The following is a 26,951-nucleotide window of genomic DNA, read 5'->3' on the forward strand; positions in this document are numbered from 1 at the left end:
AATTCACATTCCCACCAGCAGCGCAAGAGTGTTCCCTTTTCTCCACACCATCTCCAGCATTTATTGTTTCTAGATTTTTTGATGATGGCCATTCTGACTGGTGTGAGGTGATACCTCATTGTAGTTTTGATTTGCATTTCTCTAATGATTAGTGATGTTGAGCATTCTTTCATGTGTTTGTTGGCAATCTGTATATCTTCTTTGGAGAAATGTCTATTTAGGTCTTCTGCCCATTTTTAGATTGGGTTGTTTGTTTTTTTGATATTGAGTTGCATGAGCTGCTTGTAAAGTTTGGAGGTTAATCCTTTGTCAGTTGTTTAATTTGCAAATATTTCTCCCATTCTGAGGGTTATCTTTTCATCTTATTTATGGTTTCCTTTGCTGTGCAAAAGCTTTTAAGTTTCATTAGGTCCCATTTGTTTATTTTTATTTCCATTTCTCTAGGAGGTGGGTCACAAAGGATCTTGCTGTGATTTATGTCATAGAGTGTTCTACCTATGTTTTCCTCTAAGAGTTTTATAGTGTCTGGCTTTACATTTAGGTCTTTAATCGAAACAATATTTAAAAGCTGAGAATTTTCCAGAATTAGACAAAGACAGAAATCTTGAGAACAAAGTTTCCCTCCACTTATCAGAAGGGGAAAAATAAAAATAAATCTATACCTAGACATATCATAGTGAAACTACAGAGCATTAAAAGTAATAAGAAGGATCTTAAAATCTACCTTTAGAAAGAGCTATCAAATTTAGTTGACAGCAGGCATCCCAAAGTCAAATTTAGATACCAGATGACAAAGGAGTAACATACTCAAAATGGTGAAGGAAAAACACTTTGTAGTGTTTATATCCAGCTAAACTATTATTTTGGAAAAAAGGCAAAATAAAGTTATTTTTCAGACATATAAAATTGAAATCAGATGGAAGATAGGATACATAGGAAATAGCTGTGAGCAGAAAACTGATATGGTATATCATTAAAAATAAACACTTATCTAATATATATGTCACTATAAAAATATACTGCCTGTTGGTTCAAAACCTGGCCCCCAGACACAGAGGGCAAGGAGAGGTGGAAGAAAGAGGCAGACCTCTCCAGAGTCAGGTAGGTGCAGGTTTAATAAGCAAGGGACTTACATACAAGGCTTGGGCAGCTGTAAAATGAATAGATCTCTGCACTCACCTGCCACAATCTGAAAAGTTTATAGAGAGGCATTAACTAGGTTCATAAGTATTCAGTCCAGATGGTCTCAACCACACCTTACACTCTCAAGGCTACATCCTCGAAACCTGTTCCCTCTGGGAGAATGTGGGGTGAAATGTACATTCCGAGGACAGGGGAGGGGTGAGGAGCCTCCTATTGCCTGGGTCCAGCTTGGAGATCAACCAAGAGCCACATCCTCTCAATGACCTCCTCCAACACTGCCCCATTATCCTGAAATAAAATTTGTAGACAATATAATCTTTCCTTTACACATAACTTCAAAAATATCTGTAGGCAAACTCTCAGGTGGCAAGCAACCAGGGCTGGAGGAGGAGGAATCTTCCAGCATGTGAGGAGCAGCGGGAGTTGGCAGTGCTTGGCTGAGGAAATGGCTCCTGTGATTGGAAGACTGGTTACTTACAAGGTGATTGAGAAATAAGTCAATAAAGTAAGAATGTGCAAGCCAGGTTTCTCATTGTTGAGAATGGAGGTAAAAGTATGGAAAGGAGAAGTCTAGAATAAACCTCACAATGTGAGATTGTATTTAGGCATACTGAGGTAAAGTTACGGTTCCTAATAGATAGATAAATATACATGTACATAGCAGTAGACATAGATATGTAGTGAGAGAGAGAGAGAAAAAGAGAGGAGAGATCGATTCTAGCTCTGTCTGCTGAGAAGGCCTGGAAGCAAGACAAACAAGCAGCAATGAACACACCCAGCACCAGATCCTGGTTTCTAAAGGGCACCAGGGATTCCTGGAAAAATGGCTGATTCCAGGGCTGTGGCAGGGAACCAAGCCTGGACCATCTTGTGATGGAATGATAGGAACATGCCTAAAAGATGCAGAATCCAGCTTGACAGGTGTTCCACCAGCCAAGTTGAAAACAACTTGGGCATCAAAATAAATGCCAATGGCAAGGGATTATAACCCACTGAATAAAATAGGAACTCATAAGTACATACATCTATACATAGTAGTTCTACCTTACATAGAAATGCCAACTCGTAAGTGTAGAAGGCACCATGCAGTTAGAAAATTGCCATTGGACAACTGATTCAGGCAAGATTCACCAGTAGACTCTAGGGTGAAGGTTTGATAAGGAAGAGCATATGTACATAGTATCACAGGATCTGCTCTTAAAAAGACCTACTAATTAGCTTTACAATGGAGAAACCTGATGGTTACCATTTTAACTAAGTGATAAAAGTTCACTGTTTTATCCTTATCAGTAATGGGAAAACCAATATCATGTGTCTTCTGAAATTACACACTGAGAAGAACAAAACATCACCTCTGTGACGTTCCTGCCAAAAATGCACAACTTGAAATCTATCGATGAGGAAACCCCAGACAATGCCCAATTGTGGAACCATCTACCAAGTAACTGTCCTAGCCCCTTTAAAACCATCAAGGCCATGGAAGACCAGGATGACAGAGGAACCGCTACAGACTGAAGGAGACCAGAAAGCCATATGACAACTAAATGAAACGAGTGAACCTGAACTGGCTCCTGCGTCCTTAAAGAGCATTATTGGCACAAGCTAGGCCTGTGAATGGGAACTGTGGTCGTGTATATGTGATGGTAGTAAGATATCAATGTCAATTTCCTGATTGCAAGAGGTGTAATGTGGTCTTAGAGGAGAGTGTCCTTGTTCTTAGGAAATACATACTAAAGTCCTTAGAGACAATAGGGTATCCCTGTGCACTTAATCTCAAATGTATTAGGGAAAAAAAGAGAAATGTGTGTCTTTATACATACATATACAGAGAGAGATTGGTAAGGCAAATGTCATAGTGTGTTCTAGAGGAAAAGGTACAAAATAGTATTACAGAACAACTGAATGAAAAGGAAAACACTTAGAAGGAGGTTGAATTTTAGATCAACTGAACAATATATAAATTTCCAACTGATATTTAGCAAATTGACCTTGAACCAAGACATGAGCCATCTAGGGGAAAGCCCGAAACGGGAAGTTGGTTGCCCATGCTGACCCACAAAGGGGCTTCCTTTGTGCCAGAAACTGACCTGCACCAAGGCTGTTCCTCAGAGCTTCTCATCAGAGCCCTGTCAGAACCAACGTTCCCTTTTTATAACAAGCTTTTAATAATGACCCGACTTGAAAGTCATGGATAATATATCTGACCCACATCACTTTTTACAATAGAAATATATTGTCCTAAGTAAATGGAGTGATTAAAGTAAATAATCTACAATGAAATGCATAACTCAATATGTAAGGGATCATGCCTATACTGGAAGACATAAAGTCATGAGATGTTCACATCTATATCTGAAAGAATCATCATGAAGGTGATACCTAAAAATGCAGGCTAATCAAGTGTCTTGTATTTACGACTCATTCTCTGAGTGCTATTTCTATCAGTGAGTTCATTTTTCAAAATGGTGAGCAACTCCTGGTAAAGCTCTAAGCAAAACAAAGTACATCCTCACCCCATTTCACAACAGAACTGTATTCTTAGGGAAAAAGCAGCAGCAATTTAAAACATGCAAAGACAAATACCAATATAACGTACTAACTAGAATGTCATGGAGAAATACATGGGAAAGAATGTATGAAATAGCACTTCTTTCAATCTGTAAACACTCAGGAGGATGACTAACTAGAAGACATAGCGAAATGGCCAGACGCTTGTGTCTTTACATAGCCTCACCAGGAAAGAGACAGCTAGAAGCACAGATTGCTACAATCTGTGGGCAATTCCGATACCAGGAGAGGCGTTGCCATCAGTGACAATGATTTTCCATGATGGGAAGGATGTGAGCAATTCCTCATAAAGTTTTGAACATCATAACGTGCAATATTTTCTCAATTTACACAGTAGATATAGTCCCTGGGAAAGTCAGTGCAGATCAGCGTTATACACAAAACACTTTGTGTTATATGTAGAACAGTTAAGACCTAGGCTCAGCTAATTGACGAAAGGGTTTTCACCTACACCAGCATCCACTGAGATATTCACAATTCATGCAGGATGTGGGACAATTCCTCCTGTACAGGACCCAGCCTCCCCCTCCTGTCCACATCACTGGATAAACCAAAGGCCTCCTCAGAGGCAGAACTTCTCCAAAGGTCAAGAAGTCTTCCTAAATGACCAGTTAGGTCAGAACAGAACTATAAGCACGTGGTCTACAGATTTTTGGACCCCCTGTCCCAGCCAACACCAAGGCTAAGGAAGGTTGGACATTTGAGCTCAGAGCACCTGCTTTAAGCCCCTTCTGCAGTAATGTATCCACCACAGGCAACTGATAAAACTTCATGAATGAATGAGCAGGTCACTTTTCTGATTTGCTGTAACAAGCAATACAGATGCTGTCTGGAAAGAGGTCAGCAGGATCAAGTAAATCCAAGTGTAAATAAAAAAGGGAACATGCCCTCAGATGCACAGTTAGAAACAGTCAAGTGCTGCAACAGAGCCAAGATTCAAAGGCCTCCTTGGAAGCTGCTGCGGTCACTTCTCTGCTATTAGGCAGCTCCAACTTTCTCAGGTTTGAGGGTCAGTGCCAATTCTGCTGGCTTGCTGGAAAGAGGTCCCCAAGCCACACATAAAAGCTAAAAGGTATTACAGGGTTCTCCTCAAAGCAGAAAGGCGGGTGAGGGGAGATCTTTCTGGAACTTTCCCCCAACTTGGCTGGATGGGCTTCACTGAGCACCGTAAGTGGTCACAGAGACCAGGCCCCTAAAATCACAGAGTCAGCAGGAGCAGAACCACAGATTCGTTCATCTTTGTTTTTTGAATTTGATGTAAAATCCTGAGTGCCTAACATTTTATAGGTGTTCAAAAATTCATAACTATGATTGTTATTTCTTTTATTTTCTGTTCGTGGACAAGCAAAAAATTAATAGCCTCTCAGCTATTTCCTGGGACTCCAAATTCAGTATTTACAAGATGAAACTAGGTCTGGGAATCTGTGAAGTTTATTTTCACCTGATACACATTTTACTGTCAATGTTTCCACGTGTCTTTTACCAAATATTTTAAATGCAGCAAACTCAAAGCAATTTAAGCAATTAAGTGCACTGAATAGAAGTAATTTCCCAAAGATAGAGCCAAACGGATTATGAGCATGAATAAAAGATCACAAACCAGATACCCCTTGGAGATCCACCTCCAGATGGAGAAGGGGAGACTCTCCTCTTTCTTTTCCACAACACTTGGATCCATCAAAAATGCATCAAAAAAATTTTGGTCTCTCCTCTTTCCTATTTTTCAAATATCCTCCTACCTGTGGGGGAGCATGAGGGCCAGTGGAAAAGGCCCCTGACTGAAGCTTCTTTTGCCTGACCGCCTGGTGTAGCTCACCCTCAGCGGAAGTTCAGTGAGAGACCTTTGCCCCTCACACCAAATAGAAATGTCTTCATGAATCAATAACTGATCTCAATTCAGTCCTCTGAGTAAATCTCTCCTTCCTCACATCTCCACCTGTTAGTATCCCTGCCAGGCACAATTTTGGGTGCAGCTGGGGTCTCTTCCAGATCCCTCCAAGGGCTGGAGTCACTGGACACTGAGTACACAGATCTAATGCTTTTATTTCAGGAAAGAATGTTTATTTTCAGCAACTGCATCTCTTATGGAACTAGACGACCCAGAAACTCTAGGAAAGCCATTCAACAAAGGCACGTCTGAATCTTGTAACACTGACACAAAACAGATGGACCCCTGTTTTCTCCGTTCCATTCAGTATAAACCAGGAGTAGTTCTTTTCCTTCTTTGTGCTGATTTCTGCTCTCAGCTAGACCAGTTAGCCCTGTGAATGAATAGGGAGCGGAAGACTCGATCATGGCAGTAGCCAGGGGGTCAGCTCTTCAGACTGACAGCCCCCTGCGCCCAGCCTAATGAGCATCTCGGGCTGTGTTCTTCTCACTCGTGTCACTATGTTAACTCTGGTGTGTGTGTGTGTGTGTGTGTGTGTGTGTGTGTGTGTGTGTGTGTGTGTGTGTGTGTGTGTGTGTGTGTGTGTGTTTTGCCTCCCCAGACCTAAGGGCAGAGATGTTTTATAAAAATCTGTCTTCCCTACCACCATAGCTCTCAAAACAAGGAATGACACACATTAGCAACCTAAATCACGTTGAACAAAGGAATGAATGAAATAAAGTACTTCTGGCTCTATTCCCAACACTGAAAAAATAACTGCAAGCATATGTCCACCCAGCACACTTGCTGAAATGTCTCCATGAGATTCAGATACTCACCGCTGAGCCCACAACCCTTGAGCCTCTCTCTCTCTTTGTGCAAAATGAGAAGAAACCAGGTGTCCTCACTAATCTCCTCCAGTGCCAGGAAACAAGGGGTGCAGTCTCCACAGATGTGCCCACTGACCCTGAGAGAAGGAGGAGAAATTATTGAAATAAATGCCAACTTTGAAAAGCATCCCGCAAATGCAAAAATACTCTTATGCTACCCAGCAGGCTTGTGGGATATAGCAGGTGGCATACATCACTGCAGACCATAAACACACACACACACACACACACGCACACACACACACACACACACGTGTAATGCCAGGACAAATAATGAGCCTTGATGCTATGGTCACATCAGTCCAAAACCTTTGAGTCACAAAGAGACTGGGAAACTGTATCTGGGATATGTCTTACTAAACCTATTAGCTAGGACTGGGAAGTAATCTAAATAGTTGTGGACTGTTTCAGAAGAATCTGTTGTGAAGGAGATACATCTATGGGTTACTTAGTATTAAACTTCCCATCAGGGAGGGCACCTCCTGGCTGGCTCACCATCAGACCAAAGCCCTGGCAACACTCGTAGGCACTACTCTCCCAGTTCTCAGTTCACCAACACTTTCTTTTCTGACCGTGAAGAGGGAAGTTCTTGGAGTTCTAAGTGTGCAGAGGTCCCAAGAGAGGGGCATGACTTCCAAGAATCAGAAACAACAGAAAGAGATGAACAAATCTAGGCAAGAAGGCAAGTCAAGAAGGATTCGAGCCAGTCAGCCATCAGAGAGCCAGCCAATAAACCGGGAAGGGCTTTTGTTTGACCCACCCTCCCAGTCCACCACACACACACCACAGGTTTGAATTCCATTGGTGAACACAGACTGGACTTGACTATGATCCCACCACATACCATAGTGCAATATTCGCTATTGGGCACTGATCCGTAGTCCTAAAATATCAGGCGTTCCGTAGATACAAAATCATCCAGTATGAATTAAGCTAAGACATTTGTAACAGGTGTGATTGACATTATAAGATGCCTTAGTCACTGTTAACAATGAGCCTGCAAGTCAAGCCAACTCTTGAGTTTATGACGAATGACTGATTAGGAGAGAGATTTAAAGGGTACTAGCTAACGCTGGAAATGAAGTACGATGGGAGCCTGAAGTTTCTGTATCTGTGAGAAGATACTCAGTATTCAGCACCAACAGAACAATACAATCAAGCTTTGTGTTTTTCTTTTTTTTTTTTTTTCACAAACCAGAGCAAGGCGTCTTAGGAAACAGGTGCCAAAGAATAGATGTGTCCTGAAGCAAAATTACTCAGTATAGTCCATAGAGGTCAGATGTGCACTGAAGAGCAACTAAGCATGGGAGAGATTCAAAAAGACCCTGGGAAGCAGAAGACCTGGTGAATAAAGCTTGGAATTTGTATCAAACTCCAACATCGTATAAAAGAGCAACAGAAATGAAACGGGAGCATTTCCTTAAAACTGCAACCAACCTGGAAGTTGCCCGGAGTTGACCAAGCTGCAAGAATGACCATAACTAGAACAAGCCCGATGCAGGAAGGGTTGTACTTGAGTGGGTGTATAATCACGGATGTGCAGGGTCTCTCTACATGAATGAGAATGAATTCATCTCATGCATGAATGAGAAACAAATGTAATAGGGAATGCGTCTGTTGAAAACAGGAATTCCATCCTTGAGCTCTAAGTGATGCTCTTTTCCACAATTAGAACCACCAAATCCCCAGAAGGTTTTGACAAACTCCCACATAGCTTTCTGTTGGCAAAGAGGGGAAATAGTGAGGCCAGAACATGAAGGAATTCCAGTGTGTACTATTTAATGAAGTGTGAACCACAGTATCACCGCTAAATGACATTTATCTTAAGCACCCAAGCCCTGAACACATATATCCACCAGAGAATTTTTTTCCATGAATAAATATACCTCCCCCCTGCCTCCTAAGGTTGGTTCTGGGCATCTGGTTCTAAATGTTCACTTCTGTTGATTCCTGACTCCCCCACCTCAAAAAATGAATCCTCTCCCAAGAGCTGATGGGTCCCTTATACAAACAGACTTCTCGTTAATGCGCCTCACCAGTCCACCACGCATACTCAAGCATACATGATAAACTTGAACTCCATGGGTGAGCTCAGACTGGACTCAATCTATGGCCCACCACACAGTATTTACTAAAGCTTGCTGAGCTCAGATTTGGGGGACAAGAAGAGGGGCAGATGAATGTGTCCTAAGGTAAATTTGGTAAGGATAACCCACAGAAGCCAGATGTGTCCAGGAGAGACAAAAGGCACAACAGAAGGAAGGAGGGGAGGAGGAGACGGGGCAGGGCCTCTGTCCTATGGGAAATTCAAAGAGCAATTAGGGGGAAAAGATGTACTCATGAGACCAAAGCAATTCAATGCTGAGTGTATGGTATACAATAGGGGTTCTTTACCCTGGCTGTACATTAGAGTCATTGGAGAGCTTTTAGAAAACAGTGATCCTGGCCTCACCCCAAAAGATTCTAATTCAATTGTTCTGGGGTGAGATGCAGACAACAATATCATCTAACAGCTCTCTGGGTGTTTCTAATGTACAGCCGTGGTTGACATGCATTTATTCCAACTACAGAATCTGTAAGAGCTCAGATGAGAGGAAGAATCCTGAGGGTAGGAGCAATCAGGAAAGCTTCCCAGAGGGATAGGTAGGGAAGGAAAAAAGAACCAGGACTGTAGGGTAACAAGGGGAGAGGAGGTCTGGAACATGTCTGATTATGAAGGCTTTGAACACCAAGCTCAATAGTGCAAACTCGATCTGATAGACAATAGAAAGAAATGAGGGTCCCTAAGGTGGGCTGGTACATCCACATACACATGACAGTTTTCAAGTTACAGGGCATTTTTCCATCCATGGTCTTGTTTGTCCTTTCAACAACAATAGAGATAGGCAAGCAGGGAAAACATAAACATATCCATTTTACCAATGAGGAAATGGAGACTCATAGAGTTTGAGTGACTCAGTAAGAGTAGTGTTTTCAGAAAACTAGTCCAGTGATAGCATGCAGCGTGAATTACAGTGCGGGAGAGGTCCTGGAGAACACAGATGCCTTCCCATAAATGGGAGATAATACCAGTCCACAGCCTGGGAGAAGCCTTGGGAAACACAGCAGAGAGGGGGTCTAAGAGTCGCCTTACTGCCATGCGTCCCTCTATTTGTGTTTGGTGCATGGGCACTAATCTTTAACACAGCAGATTGAAGTTGGAACAACTGTGTCTGCATTAAGAATTAGGGAGGCTGCAGAGCAGACAGGATGGAGTACACCTGAGCAGACATGGCTGAGAACTTGGCCTGCCAGCAAGGGGAGCATGCCTACATGAATTGATTTTAAAGGTAGAGGAAGCTTTCTCTCCATTCCTGAAGTTTCCTTCCAAGTGGAGAGAACTGTATTGTTGACAGACTTTGATCTCTCCCCATCTCCCAACACATCATTCATTTGACTGGTGAATTTGAGAAAAATAACTAAGGATGCTCACTTGAGCTCTAGCTTCATTACTTCTGGGAACCAGCCAGTCCAGGGGGAACAGGAGTTCCCCCAAAACTCTTGCCCGGGTAGCCCTTTCCCTGTAGCAAGCCCTGTTCTGTTCAGTGCTACCAGGGTTGAGTGGGTGAGCCTGCTTCATTCTGGAGCTGAGAATCAACAAGCCCACTTGGCTACAGAACTGTAAGCATGACCTCCGACTTAGCTGTCCTCAGGGATACGTTTCGAACACACTCTTACTCTTCATTCAGTTCATAACTTCTTCAGCGCCAGGAAAGATAAGAGGAGTACTACTCATAGGGAGATTGCTCAGAGACCCCAACAGTTGACAACATTATTGGAGCAAGAAAACAAGGAGATTCTCGGCATAAGCCCCGTGATAATGGCAACCCCAGGGTGGGTTTTCACCCCTCAATAGCCTTGCAAAGGAAGAGATCACTGATGACTTTCCAAAGGAGCACAGAAGCTTAATTTCTCCACCCACCTGCCCAGTGGAAGAAGCTGCCTCTGATTCAGCTCTGGAACCCACTCTGGGAAATACCATCCGGCCACCAGATGGTATTTCCGGCGCCCAAATTTTGCAGGCGTCTTGTTTAGTTACAGACTGTTGCCTCCCTCAAACTCCTTCATTCAAACAGTCAAATAAATGATTGGCAGGCTCTATTCTGTGATTTTTATACCACTGACAAAGTGCAGAAGCCAAGACAAATATTTTAATATTCTTTACCTTGTTAAACAGCCTGACAAGCCAGCTGATTACACAGCTTACCTTTAAAAGGCAAAGATGGTATGAAGGATCATTTCTTTTTTTCTGAGATGAGATAATTTTGCAATTCTAGTTCCTTCAGTAAGTCTAAAGTCTGTACCTTTTAGGGAGCCAGAGCCAATATTCATTCTCTATTTTTTACAGGTCTTGGGATTAAATCTTAGACTAGGTTGAACTCGATCATCTAGAAGCTGCAGCTACCCGCTTGTTCCAGGAAATATGTCCTCTGGGTCATAAGCTCCTTTATCAATACCATCTCCTTTTACCCAAGACTCTTAGATCATTCTCTGCCCTATGGAAGATGTGTAATAAGTATACACATTTAGCCCAAAATATAGTTAAGTGATGTGATAGAGAAAACAGAAATTCAAATTTTAGGGTTTTGTGAGGTTTTTTTTTATAATTTCTACTTTTAACATGTGGTTCAGTAATTTGCTCTCCATTTACCCCAATTACATTTCCAAGACTCCACGCTATTAGCCCACTTTGGTTACATATCTAAATAAGCTCCACTGTGGTTAAAATTTATGCCAATTTGTCAGTTTCATGTCCTTCTCTCCTCTTCTACCCCTTGGGGCAGGAGGGTGGGGGGTCAACAGAGGCCAGGTTTTGGCAGGAGATTGAAATTTGGGCAGGAGTTAGTGTTTACTAGAAGTGTGTTCCCAGAAGGATGGGGCCGGAACGTGAGTGACTGTCCCTGTGAAGGGAGAAAGTTCACGAGACACTCAGTGCTAAGTAGAGGGGGACCTACTGTCCTATTTCTCTCTTTCTACACATAATGAGACCTTGGAGAGAGGATTTCTTTCACAGAGCAGGAAAGGTAGGAGGGAGTTACTGCCACTTCCAGATCCTTTTGTTATTGCCAGATCCTTTTGCTGGCACTACAGTACTTAAATTTCTTTTCTTTCTTTCCAAGTTTATGTCAATGTCCAGTTTAAGCCTTGTCTCCTCCAAGAAGTCCTCCCTGACTATACCCACTGGAATAAAGTCCAATCCAGCCAAGAAGCACCTACCACCAGGTCAGCCCTATAGGTAATGCCAGCATTGGCTGTTTGAAGACACTGTTGTGTATTGACACAAATAAAACAAGATAAAGTGTAGAAAAAATAAAATAAGGGAAGAAAAAGAACAAGGAGCAACATGGGTTCAAACTATGGTGCTTTCAGATGAAAATGAGAGACTAGAAATGGCTAAAAATTATGGAGGAACATCAGGGTTCATCTAGCTCTGACTCTGATGAACAAGTTCTTCCTAAAAAAAAATAAAAATATTTCCAATAAGCCTTAGAAGCCCTCCACACTGGTCCTACTTGAAGAGGCAGAGAATGCATTTCATCTCCCCAACTCACTCTGGCAACATCTCTGAAAGTTGAGATCAATTCCTTAGGTTGGTTATGGTCTATTTCCTTGTGTGATAATGGAAAGATATTATTAAGATGGACTCTTCCATTCATTCTTTCTCACAATCTATCTCTGTCCAATATCAGTACAGGGGCACAGGAGTCTATCAGTTGTTTATCTATCTCTCCACATATCCATTTAGCACCTACTTAGTACACCAGCTGGATGAAATTTCAAGAAGCCAAGCACTCCCAATCACATTGCACGTAGCCTTACAGTCAGACACTGAGGCTATTCATTCACTCACTCAACACTCTATTTGGGAATGTCTACAAGACACCAGGCACTGTTCTCAAAACTGGGTGTACAGCAGAGAACAAAACAAGCAAACTTCCTGCCCTTTCAAAGAATCTATGTTCTAATGAGGGAAATTAACAAGAAATTATAACTATATATATAAGATAATGTAGTAATAAGTGCTATGGAGGAAAATAAGGTGGTATCAAGGGACAGATGATGACTGAGGATGTTATTTCAGGTGATAAAAGAAAGACTAAGGAGATGACATTTGGGCAGAGACTGAAAAGAAGTGAAGAAATGAGCTATGCTAATGACTGAAAGAAGAGGTTTCCATGGGGAGGGAACACCTAGTGCCAAGACTGAGGCAAGAGGTGCCTTAGATGAACAAAACCAAGGCCTGTGCGCTGGAACCATGAGCAAGCAGCAGGCAGGGAGGAGATGAGGTCAGGGATGAGACAGGGTTTCAGCAAGGGTGGTAACCATGTTGGTGCTACTCTTGCTGTGATAGAAAGCTCTGGAAGGGTTTTGAGGAAAGTCATAGTCTGATGTAAGACTTACAGCATTCACACCGGCTGCTCTGCGGAGAACAGAACAGATGGCTCAGGGCCCAGAGTGGAGGCTGGGAACCCAGGCAGGAATCTCTCTTGTTTGTTCCTGCTGCTTCCTGTGTATCATTTTCCCAGCCCAGTTGCAATCTGTTCTAGGGCAGACTGTTCTGGTCTGTCTCGAAACCCTACTGCTTGGCTCCAGGGAACCTTCTAGAGCCCCAAACTGCTCCCTACTTTCCCCTCAATGTGTTTTCCTTTCTTTTGCAACCCAACTAAATATGCTCATACCACTGTTTCCCAGGCATCATACCCTTCCCCTACATGCTCAATCCACCCACATCCAGGATCAAATTCTGTTCAGATGGTGCTAGGGATGAGCCACCTAACCTCACATGCTGGTTCTCACTGAGGTGCAAACGGCCATTGCAATCTTAATGCAACGTGTCATCCATGTCACGTTACCTGGGAAGATTTAAGAAAACATACATTTTCTCAAAAGCAGCAGAGAAAGAGGGGAAACCTCCTTACTTGCTATTCCCTGGGCTCAGGTACAGTTTGGGTGCTAGCTTTTCAGAGGACTCTGGTCACCTCAGAGAATTTTGTTCTTCCAGAGAAGGAGGAATCCTATGGTATCCTATTGTCTAAAGTCTGAGTGGTGGTGACACCACTGAAACAGCAGATTAAATATTTTTGTGATTCCAGAAGCAGAAAACAAACTGCTTGATGAATGGCAGGCACTGCACAGATGCCACCTATTAAATAATTAAAATAAAATAGAAATTAAAAATAAACAGTGGAAAATGATTTGAAACACAAACAACCAAAGGAAGCAGAAAGAGTAACTTGGGAATGAAGAAGTGAGTAAAATTAGATTTGAGTTATTTCTAAATTCAATTGCAGCTAGATTAACTGGCTGTCTTTCTCCCATTGTCAGCATGAAATAAACAATACTTTACACTGAGAAATCCTAGAAGCAAGTGCAATTCTAATGCAGCGGCCATGGTGCCTCTTTTGATGGGCAGGAAAATGCCCGGATTTTGCTGATTAGGACAAAATGTGTATATATAAAGTGAGGTGAAATGAAAATAGAATTTGTAGTGGTCAGCAAATGCTGTGTAATGAGCATTTACAGAAACTTTGTAACACACAGTGAACATTTACCTATCTCAGATTTGTGGGTCCATTGTGAATTTGCTGATCTGTATGGGGCTTGTCTAGGTGGCTCTGTTTCATGCTGAAATTTAGGCTGGGATTGGTGTATCTCAACTTGTTTGTGCTCTGGTGTATTTCACGGTACTTAGTGTGGGAACCAGGCTAAAATGGCAACAGCTACTCAGAGGAAGCTTGTTTCATGGTAATGACAAGAAGGTAATTTCAAGAAGGTAGGTGTAAACTCACAATTCCTCTGAAGCCTCAACCTGGAACTGGCTACTCCTACCTACACCCCACCAGCCAGTACAAGTCCCATGGTCAAGCCCATGGTCAATGGGATGAGAAAATACACTCCATCTACCCTACTAACTGATACTGCAAAGTCATATGGGAAAGGGTATGATTATGGGAAAGGGTTTTATTAAACATGATACTTTTCAAAGCCAATTGTTTCTCAGGTCCTTCAAAATGATGTTCTAGACCATGGTTTGACAAACAATGGCTCACAGGCCAAATTCAGCCTGCCACCTGTTTTTGTAGGTCCTGCAAACTAAAAATGTTTTTTATGTATTTAAATGATGGGGGGAAAACAGTCAAAAGAATAATAATGTTTTTGGACACATTAAAATTATATGACCTTCAAATATGTGTCTATAAAGTTTTATTGTAACATATCCACACACATTCATTTATGTATTATCATGCTGTGTTTGCACTAAAATAACAGAGCAGTTGCAACAGAGACCCTGTGGCCTGCACAGCCTACAACATTCACTAACTGACCCTTTAAAGAAAAAGTTTACTGACCTTTAGTCTAATAGAAAAATAATGTGAGCTACATATATAATTTTACATTTTCTAATAGGAACATTGTAATATTGTGATTTATAATAAGAAATATGTATTCGGTCTTCCTCTCATTTCTAACTAGCTAGCTCCTAGCTCCTAAAACCCTTGGAATTTCCTAAGTGATGAGAGCAATAAAGGTGACTTGATTTTCATAACAATCTCCTTTCAACCACACCTGAGTTTATGTTAATAAGGTGACCTTTGGAAAACATCTACAGATGATGGCTGGCTGCCACAGGAACCAATTGTGTGATTGGAGGGTTGAAGCTTTCCTTCCCATCCCCCTGACCTCTGGGGAGGGGAGAGGGCTTGGAGGTGGAATTTATGGCCAGTGGCCAATGATTTAATCAATCATGCCTATATAATGAAGCATCCACAAAAAAGCAAAAGGACAGGGTTTAGAGAGTGTCCAGGTTGGTGAACACGTGGAGATTCTGGAAGAACATGGAAGCTCTGCACCACTTCCAGCATACTTTGCCCTATGAATCTCTTCCACTTGGCTATTCCTGAGTTATAACTTTTTATAATAAACTGGTAATCTATTAAGTAAAATGTTTCTTTGTTCTGTGAGCCACTCTAGCAAATTAATTGAACCCAAAGAGGGGGGTGATGGGAACCTCCAATCTATAGCCAGTGGGTCAGAGGCACGGGTGACAACATGGAGTTGTGATTGGCATCTGAAGTGGGGTCAGTCTTGTGGGACGGAGCCCTTGGCCTGTGGGTTCTGCCAATAACCAGATAAGTGTCAGAATTGAGTTGAATTTGTGGAGAACTGAGCTGGTGTCAGAACTGTACACATCATAAAGTAAAAAGAAACAGGTGAAATAAATTATAATAATATATCTACTTAAATATATCCAAAAGGGTACATTATGAAAAAGTATTAATGAGATATTTTACATTCTTTTTTCGTATCGAGTCTATAAGATTTGATGTGTATTTTATATTTACAGCACATCTCATTTCAGACTAATCACAATTCAAGTGATCAATAGCTATCTGGGCTAGTGGAGACCATACAGGAAAGCAAAAATGTAGACCATTTTTATCTCCCCTTTGCAAAGCCCAACCCTGCGTGGTGGTGGTTGTTTTCAGATCTCTTCTTAAATCAACTTATTCTAAATAATCTCTTAGCTTGAACGACTATGGAGTGTGTATCTACAGCCAACATTATGTTATCTTGTGCCAGGAGAAGAGCTCTGCCCACGATGGATGCTCAAAAATGGTTTGTTGGATGAATAAATATGTGAGTGAATGATGCACTTGTCCATATCATGTTTCTGGAGTCATTCTCTGGCTTCTCCCTGTGTTGGATTCCTGTCTCTCTAATTAAACAGTTTGCTTCTTAAGTGTGATGACCAGGTATCTCCTATTAGAGCAGCCCGCCTGCAGGTAACTATAAACGGTGGAGAATATTTTTAAAACGGCTACATGAAAGTGTCAAAAACAAGACGAAACTAGAGAGGAGACCACAATTGGAAGAAGGGAATGGTGCTGGGTTGATTGTCCATTTTTACCTGAAGGCAGACTTCAGTCAGCAGCAAGTGGAACAACTAAAATTTGGTGCAAATCCCACAGTCTTACCAGCTTGCAGAACCAGAGGACAGAATTCACGGCACCCATAGTTGCTGGGAAGAGGAGGAGGTGACCCAAAAGGGAATGAGCCCAGGATGGGGAGCCCTACATTCTGCTTATAAATTCTGCCCCAATCTCTGGCTGTCCCATGAACAACACAGGTGTGGGACAGACACAAAGCAGCCCAGCTGAGACTGAGAGAACAGAGCAGAGAACCTTGCTGCTGCCCACAGTAAGGAAGACAGAGCTTAGAGTCTTAGTCTAGCCAACACTTTTCCGAGGAATATAACTGAATAATCCAGAGTGTCTACAATGTATCATTGAGAACATGCCAGACACATTTTGAATGACTGAACACTTCACTCCTGCACATCTTCCTGGAGAATTCCTTCAAGACCCAGTGTAAATATCAGTTTTCTTAAGAAGCTCTTCTTGCCTCCATCCTAATCACCCCTTCCTCTGCCCAATCTCTGAACCCAGGGCACTCCTGTCATACTATGCACCACAATTTAGGAAATTTTAGTTCTTTTTAAATGCCCCTCCCTCATTACACTATGAGCTGTACGAAGGCATAAACCTGATCTAGTTCCTCTTGGTCTCCCCAGTGCCAGGACCCATAGTAAGGATCCAATCAATGTACCTTGCAGGGGGTGGTGGGGATGGAGCGGAAAGAAAAATACTTTTTTTCTGAAAATTAAAGGTCTGGCGGGGGGGGAGAGGGATAAATTGGGAGATTGGGATTGACATATACACATTAATATATATAAAATAGATAACTAATAAGAACCTACTGTATAGCACAGGGAACTCTACTCAGTACTCTGTAATGACCTATATGGGAACAGAATCTAGAAAAGAGTGGATATACGTATATGTATAAGTGACTCACTATGCTGTACAGCAGAAACTAACACAACATTGTAAATCAACTATACTCCAATAAAAAAATTAATTAAAAAAAGAAGGTCTAAAAGATTTTATAAAATCCCTGTGACTCAAATGCAAGCTTTCTGTAATTGTCACAGACTACAGCTTTCGATAAGAATAACAGCTCTTCACACTTCTATAACGTTTATAATTCACACAGCACTGAATATAATCTCAGTCGTTTTTGACAACCCAATTATGCATTAGTACTCAAATATTACAGCTGAGAAAGCCAATGATTAAAAACATTGACTTGAAAAAAAACACAAAAACACATTGACTTGTCCAAGATCTCTGGAATATGACTGAAAATGCACAGAACTTTGACCCAAGCTTAGGTCTTTGGATTTAAGGTTTGTTTCGTTTTGTTGTTTGTTTTCACGACATACAAACCTTGAGGATAAATTAACCCCTGCCTCCTAATGTGGGTGGAGCCTTAGCGTCTCCCAGGGACATGACAGCCATCATCAGCGCTGAACACTACCAAGGCCTGCTGCGGCGGGGGTTCATGTCGGGGTTTGCAGAGGCCCAGGTACCACCAGCTCCTGGCCTAAATCCAAGACCCCAAGCTAAGACCCGACTCCCATCTCATGGGGCCAGTACCGTCCTCAGGCTCAGCTGTGCAGAGGTGCCTGTTACTTTCCCTCTGACTCTTTCTGCCACACCTGATGTGGTTGCAAAAGGAGGCTTCATAGACAATAGAACATGAGATGAGTCTTCATGGATGCTCCAGTGGATAGACAGAGAGGAATGTGCAAAGTGTTTGATGCAGGAAGATTTTGTAAAACAAAATCGCCAAAGCAGAGAGGTCTATAGTTTACTCCCAGAGTCTATAGAGATGGACACAAGTGGGGCTCTCATGGGTTGAAGAAGCCCCACCACCACCACTACCTCTGCTACGGCCTCTTTCTTTCCAACCATGTCTTCCATTCACATTGGACATGAATATGAACATGGCTGTGCATCAGGCAGACAGCTCTGGGGGACACAGTGGCTGATGCAAAGTCAGAGGTGGGCTTTAAAATCACACAGTCAGCCCTGCCCCACCCTCTAGCAAGAAGCTCCCTGCCACACCTGTGCACGGGCCTGCGGGAGGCCCCCTAGTGAGTGTCAGGGTGCTCTATCCCAGGGAGCCCCCCCGAATTTGATGGAGCACCTTGAAATGGCCAATTGTTTTAGAAAATGTCTGGGTACTGGGACCTGCCTGCCTCTGAATCACTGTGGGCAGTTTTTAAAACTAATTTTTCCCCATTTCTCCTATGGTAATTCTGATCTCTAGGTATAGAAAGGGTCTTTAAACATGATTCCCAGACCCTATACTGGACAAGCTAAATCAAAATTACCTAGGGAGGGCTGTGGGAACTGGTTCTTTAAAAAACCTTCCCAAACGGTTGTTTAAAAAAACCTTCCCGGGCTTCCCTGGTGGCGCAGTGGTTGAGAGTACACCTGCCGATGCAGGGGACACGGGTTCGTGCCCTGGTGCGGGAAGATCCCACATTCCGCGGAGCGGCTGGGCACGTGAGCCATGGCCGCTGAGCCTGCGCGTCCGGAGCCTGTGCTCCACAACGGGAGAGGCCACAGCAGTGAGAGGCCCGCGTACCACAAAAAAACAAAACAAAACAAAAAACCTTCCCAAATGGTTCTACAGCAAGACTGGTTGGGAACTGCTGAATTGGAGTATTCTAACTTCCAGCCCAAATCTCCACCTGGCCCCTCTGCCTGTCCCCCCTGCTCTGTCCCCTGCAGCCACCAAAGCTTTCAGGGTGGGCTCCCCTGGTGGCGCAGTGGTTGAGAGTCCGCCTGCCGATGCAGGGGACACGGGTTTGTGCCCCGGTCCGGGAAGATCCCACATGCCGCGGAGCGGCTGGGCCCGTGAGCCATGGCTGCTGAGCCTGCGTGTCCGGAGGCTGTGCTCCGCAACGGGAGAGGCCACAACAGTGAGTGGCCCGCGTACCGCAAGAAACAAAAACAAACAAACAAACAAACAAAAAAGCTTTCAGGGCTTCCTCCTCAAGACACCTGCTCGGTGTTTGAAAAATAAAGGCTATCATCTTCTCCTCTGTCTTTTCTTTTTAAGACTAAAAGGAACATCACAGCAAGAAAAAGAGGGATTTTCCTGCTAGGAGCCTCCAGAAATTAGTCTCAAAACAGTATTTGCTTCAGGGACTTATTTATTATAACTCAGAAACAAAGTGTTGAAAGTGTAGGGAAAATTCAAACTGATTTGTTTCACCTTGGTATCATTGTATTCAAAATGCTGAGGAATTTCTTTTCTCAGAGTCAGTTTTGTTTTGGCAATTGACCCTGTGGAAAATCAAAGAAAAAAATTATTCAGGCAGATCCATGAATTGCCGCCAGCTGAGGCCATCATTTGAAGGGTTCTGGCCCCTGGCTCTTCTCAGCAGGGTAGGGAAGGGAAGGGAAGGGGCTCCATCCTTTGGAGGCAGCCTCCATGCAGAGCCCCAGTTAGCAAGATGAGATGTCCAGCTTCATCGGGGCTGGGCTCCGGATCTGGGAAAAGGAGCATCTGTAGATTCACGTCCTGGGAACCTAACTGGGGTGGAAAGCTGAGAAGGATGGCCAGAGGCTGCAACACACAAATCTTACCCCTCCATCAGAGCCCTGGCATGTGAGAATTAGCTGGTTCTGGGAAGGGAGGACTTCGAAGGCATAGTCACCGGGATGCAATGGTACAACGTTAAGCGCAGGTGCTTCCACCTTAGACTGGATTTATCTTTTCACTGGTCAAGCATTGGTCCAGTTAGTCCCAACGGGGTAGGTGGGTTTCCCCAGTGGGCATCGTCTTTGTGTGCTGAGCACATTTCTTCATGACAAGCTTGATGTTCAGCAGGGGCTTAACACCAAATGTTGGAGAAATAAAGAAGGGCATTAAAATAAATCCTCAAACATAACTAACATTGATCTATTCTTGGTGGAGACAGTTGGTCCCAAACTGCTGGACCTCAAAATTGTGATATGCCTGAGATGAGGGGAAGGGATAGTTTAAGAACTCCTGCCATGGATATAGGCATCTTTCACCTAATATTTTCACAGCCCTCAAGAGTCTTTCTCATGCTTTAACCCAGCTTTAGTGTCAAAAAATCCAGTTCTATAAGCAAGGTACCTACTATTATCCCATTTTACAGATAAAAAAAGTTGAGGTTCAAAATTTATATCACTACCCAAGTTGGCAGAGTAGAAAGCAGCAGAACTGGGACTCAAACTCTGTCTACTTCCAAGTCCAAGATGCTTCCAAAAGATGACCTTCTTCACGAAGGCTAAAGGAACTATATACTAGCACCTACTAAAACCCAGGAGCCTCTGCCCTCAGCACTCAAGATGCCCATTCTAAAAATATTTCCTGTTGTTAGCATGGCTTTGTTTCTAAGAACTACCCGGGATCACCTAGGTAGAGCCTAGATGAAGTAGCAAAGTCCTAAGGAGAGAAGCTGGCACCTCCTCTTGCCATCAGCAAACCTCCTCCACGACATCTGGATTCCCAGGCCCAGCAATAGGGCTTACACATTAAGAGAGCCACCCTCTCCTGTGCAGTCAGAGGCAAGAGCTACTGTACTGCACAACAAGGATGGGGAGAGGAGACTAAGGTCCTTCAACTCCAGGAATGTGTGACAATCACGACTGGACAGGCAGCAAGGAGTGTTGGCTCAAGAAACCAAAAAGAGGAGAGGTCAGAAGTGAAAGCTATCAAGGAAGGGGCTCGGCCCACCTAACTCAGGAGGAGAACTGAGATGCACACTCCTTATAGCTTCTTCGAGCTGTGTACCTTCCCCATGGCTGTTAATTTTTACCTGATTCCTGCAACTAGGAAGTGAAAATCTGAGGGGTAAACCAAGAGTGGGGGGTGAGGGAGGAGGAAGGATACTGTGGCAGGGGACCTGGAAGGGGGATACTTGGGGAATCTGAGAACAGATGGAGGCAGCAGAGGAGATTCACAATCACAGACCCCTTACTAGCCAACATGGTGACCTTGCACACACTATAGAAGAACTAGACCTTCCTTTCTCAAAACACTTCATGGCCATCTGCTGGAAAATTGTCATACTGGTGCTGTAAACTTAGGATGACTAGGAATGTGAATGGTGCTCCCTGGGGTTGTACAGGCACACGCACAACCAAGAGTGGACGCTTCACCTCTGTGCCGGGCAGAGGCAAGGCAGGGCTGTGTTAATAATTAGGGGCACAGCACCCGGGACCTGGAGAAGTTCAGCCTCCCCGTCTGTTTTCCTCCAGTGCTCACTCAGATAAAGACATGTGACCCACAACAAAGAAGGGAATCCTGAGATCCTTCTCTCCTGCTCTCCTTGGTTCATGCCAAGCTCTTCCCCTCTCCAGCCTGGCCTGCTGTATCAGACACTTGCCTTTAGGTTCACACTGATATTCACAGTTTCCATCGCAAAGGTAGAGCACAGAGATGCTCCGAGGACAGGACACTTCACTGACGTAAGATTCCCCTGGGCACACACCACTCATTCATTCTTTCCCGGGAGGGCATATCCTTCTCTTCTAGAGGAATGGAGAAGAAGGACCCTTTGGAAGCCTCACGGGTAAGGAAAATACAGAAAGGAGAGACCAGAGATGCAAAAGAACTTAGAAATCATGGAACTAATCTTAGCAGAGCTGGGAGGGATTTGGGCTTCATCTAGCCCAGCCAGGGAGCCAGGGTTAACTTAAGCCTCTTAGGTCCCTGACCAACGCTGCATTTCCAGGCTTCAAGGTACACCAGGCAGCTCAGTTCCAAGGGAGACAGAGGCTGTGCTCAAAGGTTCATGAGAGCCACGAACAGGACCTGACCAATTAAGCCTCAGGCTTCCAGCCCTCAGGCACCTGCCGACAGACACCAGGGCCATCCTACAAACGCATGTATAAAACACACACAGACCGAAACCTAACCACCCAGACACCCGGATGCAAACAGCACACAGGCACAAAGGCAATCAATACATGTTCACACGGGCAAGTCAGAATAACACTAGTTCCCATTTAATGAGCTTCTTCAATGTGCCAGCCACTGTACTGGGTAATTTATATTCATTACCTCATTATCCTCCCAACAATCCCACTTGCTAACCTCACTTCACAGAACAGAAAATGAAGCTCAGAGAGACTAAGTAACTCACCAAAAGTCACACAGATGATGCCATATATAAATATATATACACATATTATAAAATATAACATACATATGCTAGACTAATAATATGTAATGTTAGTAGAGATAATGGTAATAAAGATGTGTAGTAGCAATGATAGTGGTAATAATAATAGCTCACTGTCTCAGGTGCTGTTCTAAACCACTCATCGTTCCAAGCCCTTTCCACAAATTAGCTCATTTCATCCTCTCAGTAACACTCTCAATTATGTACCATTTTGCAGATGAGAAAACCACAGCCCAGAGAAACTGAGTTGAGTTCTCAAGGTCCCCCAGCTGGTAGGCTGGAGAACCAGGGCGTGAACGCCGTCACAGGGCTTCATGTGGGTCCGCAGGGGAGGCTGTAGCCAGGCGCCACCTGGGCCCTGGCTTCAGCCCTGTGGCTGACCCCGTCATCCTCCCAGGCGGGTGCTTTGGGAGGAAGCACTCCCGGCAGCCATCCGTCCTCGGCCCTTGCTCACCTCTGCTGAATTTGCAGCTCCTGTCGGCCAGCTCCAAGGCAGAGCTCTGGGTCTCCGGGGAACAGAGCAGTGAAGGCGGGCAGCGTGGCCAGCCCTGGAGGCCCAACATCCCCGGCAGAGGGAGTCAGGCTGCTTGTTCAACAGCTGAGAGCTTGGGCGCTCTGGAGCACCAGGGCACGAGGCCATTTTCCAGGCGGCTCCATCCAGGGTGGAGGGAAAGCCAGGCTACTGATCCTGCGCGGCACCCGGGGGCCCGCTCCCCCTCGCGGCCTGCCCTCCCTCGCACCTGGCCTCCTGGGCTGTCTTCCCATGCTCCCCTTTCCTCCCGAGCCGGCTCCTCTTCTAGCCCCTCTCTTTCAGCAGATCAATCCATTTTGTAAGAGCAGAAGAGTGAGGAAGAGATCAGGCTACAGAGACTGAATGCACGGCCCCGATAAGAGAAGGGAGAGCCACCATCTGTGGCACAAGGGGTTGTGGAGGGGATAATAGCCCAGACCCTGTGTTCTGTTCGGCCACACAATGGGCAGCTTTCAGCAAGTGCCCTCCTGGTCTCTAATCTAGCAGAAAGGGCTTGTGTGCAGTCTATTAGCATTTATTTTCCCTTTCTGCATTGTACTGATAACCCAGTTTCTGACCCAACCTCTCGCTCTCTTTTCACTCTACATTATAATTCTGCTTTCTTAAAATCCTATTCAGCTATATTTAAAAGAAAAGAAAAAAAAAAAACCTCTAACTCTCTCCACCTTTCTACCTTTTGAAAGCACACCAGTAATTTTTTTCTCTGCTGAACCAAGGTGACTTCTACAAAGGATTTACCACTCTGGATGGTAATGATGGTTCAAGAGCTAAGGGACAGGTAGCGTTCTTCAGAATGTATTTATGAATTCACTAATAGAAATCAACATAAAGGATGAACCTCAGCAGTGAAACACAGCTGTCACAGAAACCAGATGCCCAGGACAGGCAAAAGCTTCCTGGTCAGCTCCGCCTTCCAGAGAGCCTGGAATGAGCACATCACAGGTGGACTCAGGCCGTACCATGTTGCGACTGCCCAGTGGACTTATTCACCCCGCTATTTGTTTTTAACAAAATTTGCCCAAAGTAGGATGCAGCGTTTAATCAATGGTTAATGATTCTGAAAGCAGACATTTCATGAAACCCTCTTAAGCTCTGAGAAAACTAGCAAATTGCTTGTAATCATAGAAAGTGGAATCTTCTGTGGCCAATACCTTTTGTTCTTTACTGGAGCCTCCCAGACAGGAGTTAAACCTATTGATCGTCAGAATGTCCTAAAATAACAATTGGATAAGTGAGAAGGCAACTGGGATGTGACCACCATGTAGAATACAGAGGCCCGAGCCCGAGTTTTACGCCACGCGTGTGCTAGTTTGGTGTTGTCTACTGATATTCCTTCTGTGACTTAAAAATAACCCTCCAACATAACAAAATGAATAGGCATTTCTAAGCCAGGGGAAATCTCCTGGACTCCCCGCTTATGCTGGTTGTGTAAACATTAAGAGAAATTCTGATGCACAACTTCCTCTAAAGGAGTAACTCTCACAGAAGCCTGACCTCCTGCTGCCCTTGAAAAATATAAAAATCTCCAGGAAATTGGCCACATATACGAGGGAACAAGAATACAGGATGAGTGATACCCCAATTCTCACCCAGGAAGGCTTTTTCTTTTCCTGGAAGGGCCGCAGCTTCCAGAGCACAAGTGTGAGAAAGCTGAAGGATTGGACTCCAAAGAACCTTCTGACTAACAGGAGTGTTGGGTTGTTCAAAGGGAAATGGAAGAGAAAATGTGCCCACCATGGGTGACAAAGAAGGGCATGACGCTCGGGTCATGACTTCTTCCAGTCAACAGATGGTCTTTAGGCAGATGACCCTACACACCAAGTCAGCAGGACTTGAATTTTGAGTCATTTCCTCAGGAGTGGAAGCTCTGGTTAACACGAGCGTTCACCCCGTCTTTACCGTGCGTTTATGAAAATGTCTGGGAAATAGCCAGAGAACAAGCAAGATGCTAGGTTGTGGTATGACGTGACCAGGCCCAGCTGGGGACCGGGCACTGGCCCTCTAATCTCCACGTGTCCACTGGAGACCGATCCCAGGCTGGTGATAAGTGAAGGGTGCCGGGGAAGTGTCCTCGCCACATGCCTTCTCAGAAGGATGGTCTGTAGAAATCTACACTGGACAAGGTCTCAAACTCAGAGGCCTAAGGAGACCAGGTAGGAGATGCAAATGAGGGAAATAGGCTGAGACAGAACCTTCTGTGGCCAACTGGAAAGCATGCATCCTGGCTCGAGGGCAGCCACTTCTCAATTCCAATCTCATCAGTGTGTTGCTGGAGAGGAATGCAAGTCCTACGTTGCCAGACAACCCAGACTTTCAAGAGATGTAGAAAATCGATTTCATTTTATGTTGTCAAGTAATTCAAAACTTTTAAAATACTATGCAGGCCAGATCTAGATGGACGTCAGGCCATCAGTGGGCAACCTTGTTCCTAAGAACATTGAATCCAGCATTTTTATCATTACCAGGCATCTCCCCAGTATCTATTTGGACCAAGAACTTGTTTCTCCAGTGAAATTCAGTAAATAATTCTGCCTCTCTGGAGCTTGGTACCCTCTGTGTGGAAGATATTTAATTCCCAATTGCAATTCTAGATGTTTTCTTTCAGGGTTCATTCTGGTATTCAGTGTCCTAAGCACTAAGAATACAAAGGTGATAGTCAAGATACTTGCTCTCACGCAGCTCACATGCTAGTTGGGAAGGTGGGAAGAGAGGCTACGTACATGTATACATACCTAAATGCATATACATATATGTGCATGCACACACACACATGCACAGATACACGTATGCATTCATACTATGGATAGATTGGGATATGTGTTGTAGGTAAAGGCAATAGGATTTGCAAATGGTTTGGATATGAAAAATTAGAAAAAAAATCAAAGAGGGTGCTTTGAATAATCCTAGTAATTTTTAATAATTATTGAGTTTTTACCGTGTATTTTTTCTCTTCTTTTTTAAGTCCACTTGATTTACAATATTGAGTTAGTTTCAGGTGCACAGCAAAGTGATTCAGTTAAACATATATATATATATATATATAAATAAATTCTTTTTTAATTCTTTTCCATATGATGTGTTTTTTTAACTGCTTTATTAACCCTGTCTAAGCAGTAGCCCTAAGCAGTAAATATTTATTATGAGCCTTATTTTACAGATGAGAAAACAGAGACACAGATAGGTTAGTAACTCACCCAAGGCTACACAGTAAGTGGCAGAACGACTAGACAAATGCAAGCAGCCTGGTTTGCAAGCCCAGTTCTTAACCACCATGCTATACTTCCTCTTTCATAAAACAGGTGGATGAGGAAGATTGAGGCATGAGGTTTACAGAAAAATCAAGAGTTCTATAACTGAAGTTGTCAAATCTGAATTGTGTATTAGACACCCAGTGGCAATATCATGTATGACTCTACAGACGATACCTATGAAAATAGAAACTTCCTTGATGGTTTCCTCAAGAACCCCAAAAAGTCAATGGAAGTAGATCGAAATCTACAAAGCTGCTTATAATAACACTGACCACCGCCATATCTAGTGGCAATACTGACCTAGGAGTCAGGGTCCACACCGTATATCACCAGGATCTTAATCATATTGTACTAACAGTTCCAGAACAATTATTTTTTACAATCTTATGATAAAGTTATGGGAAATGTGCCACTTTAAGCTTTTATAGATCTGTTTAGATATCTTACTAAAGAAAGTGTTTCTATCCGTCACTAGAAATCCGCCTTGGAGTTAGCTTTCCCTGCTTCATCGTCACAGGCCAAACCCAAATCACAGAGAGTGACCTTGACACCATGAACCACAGAACAAGAAAGTGCGAAGAGGGGCCTC

Source organism: Grampus griseus (genome assembly GCF_964374135.1).
Source record: "Grampus griseus genome assembly, chromosome: 15".
NCBI lineage: Eukaryota > Metazoa > Chordata > Mammalia > Artiodactyla > Delphinidae > Grampus > Grampus griseus.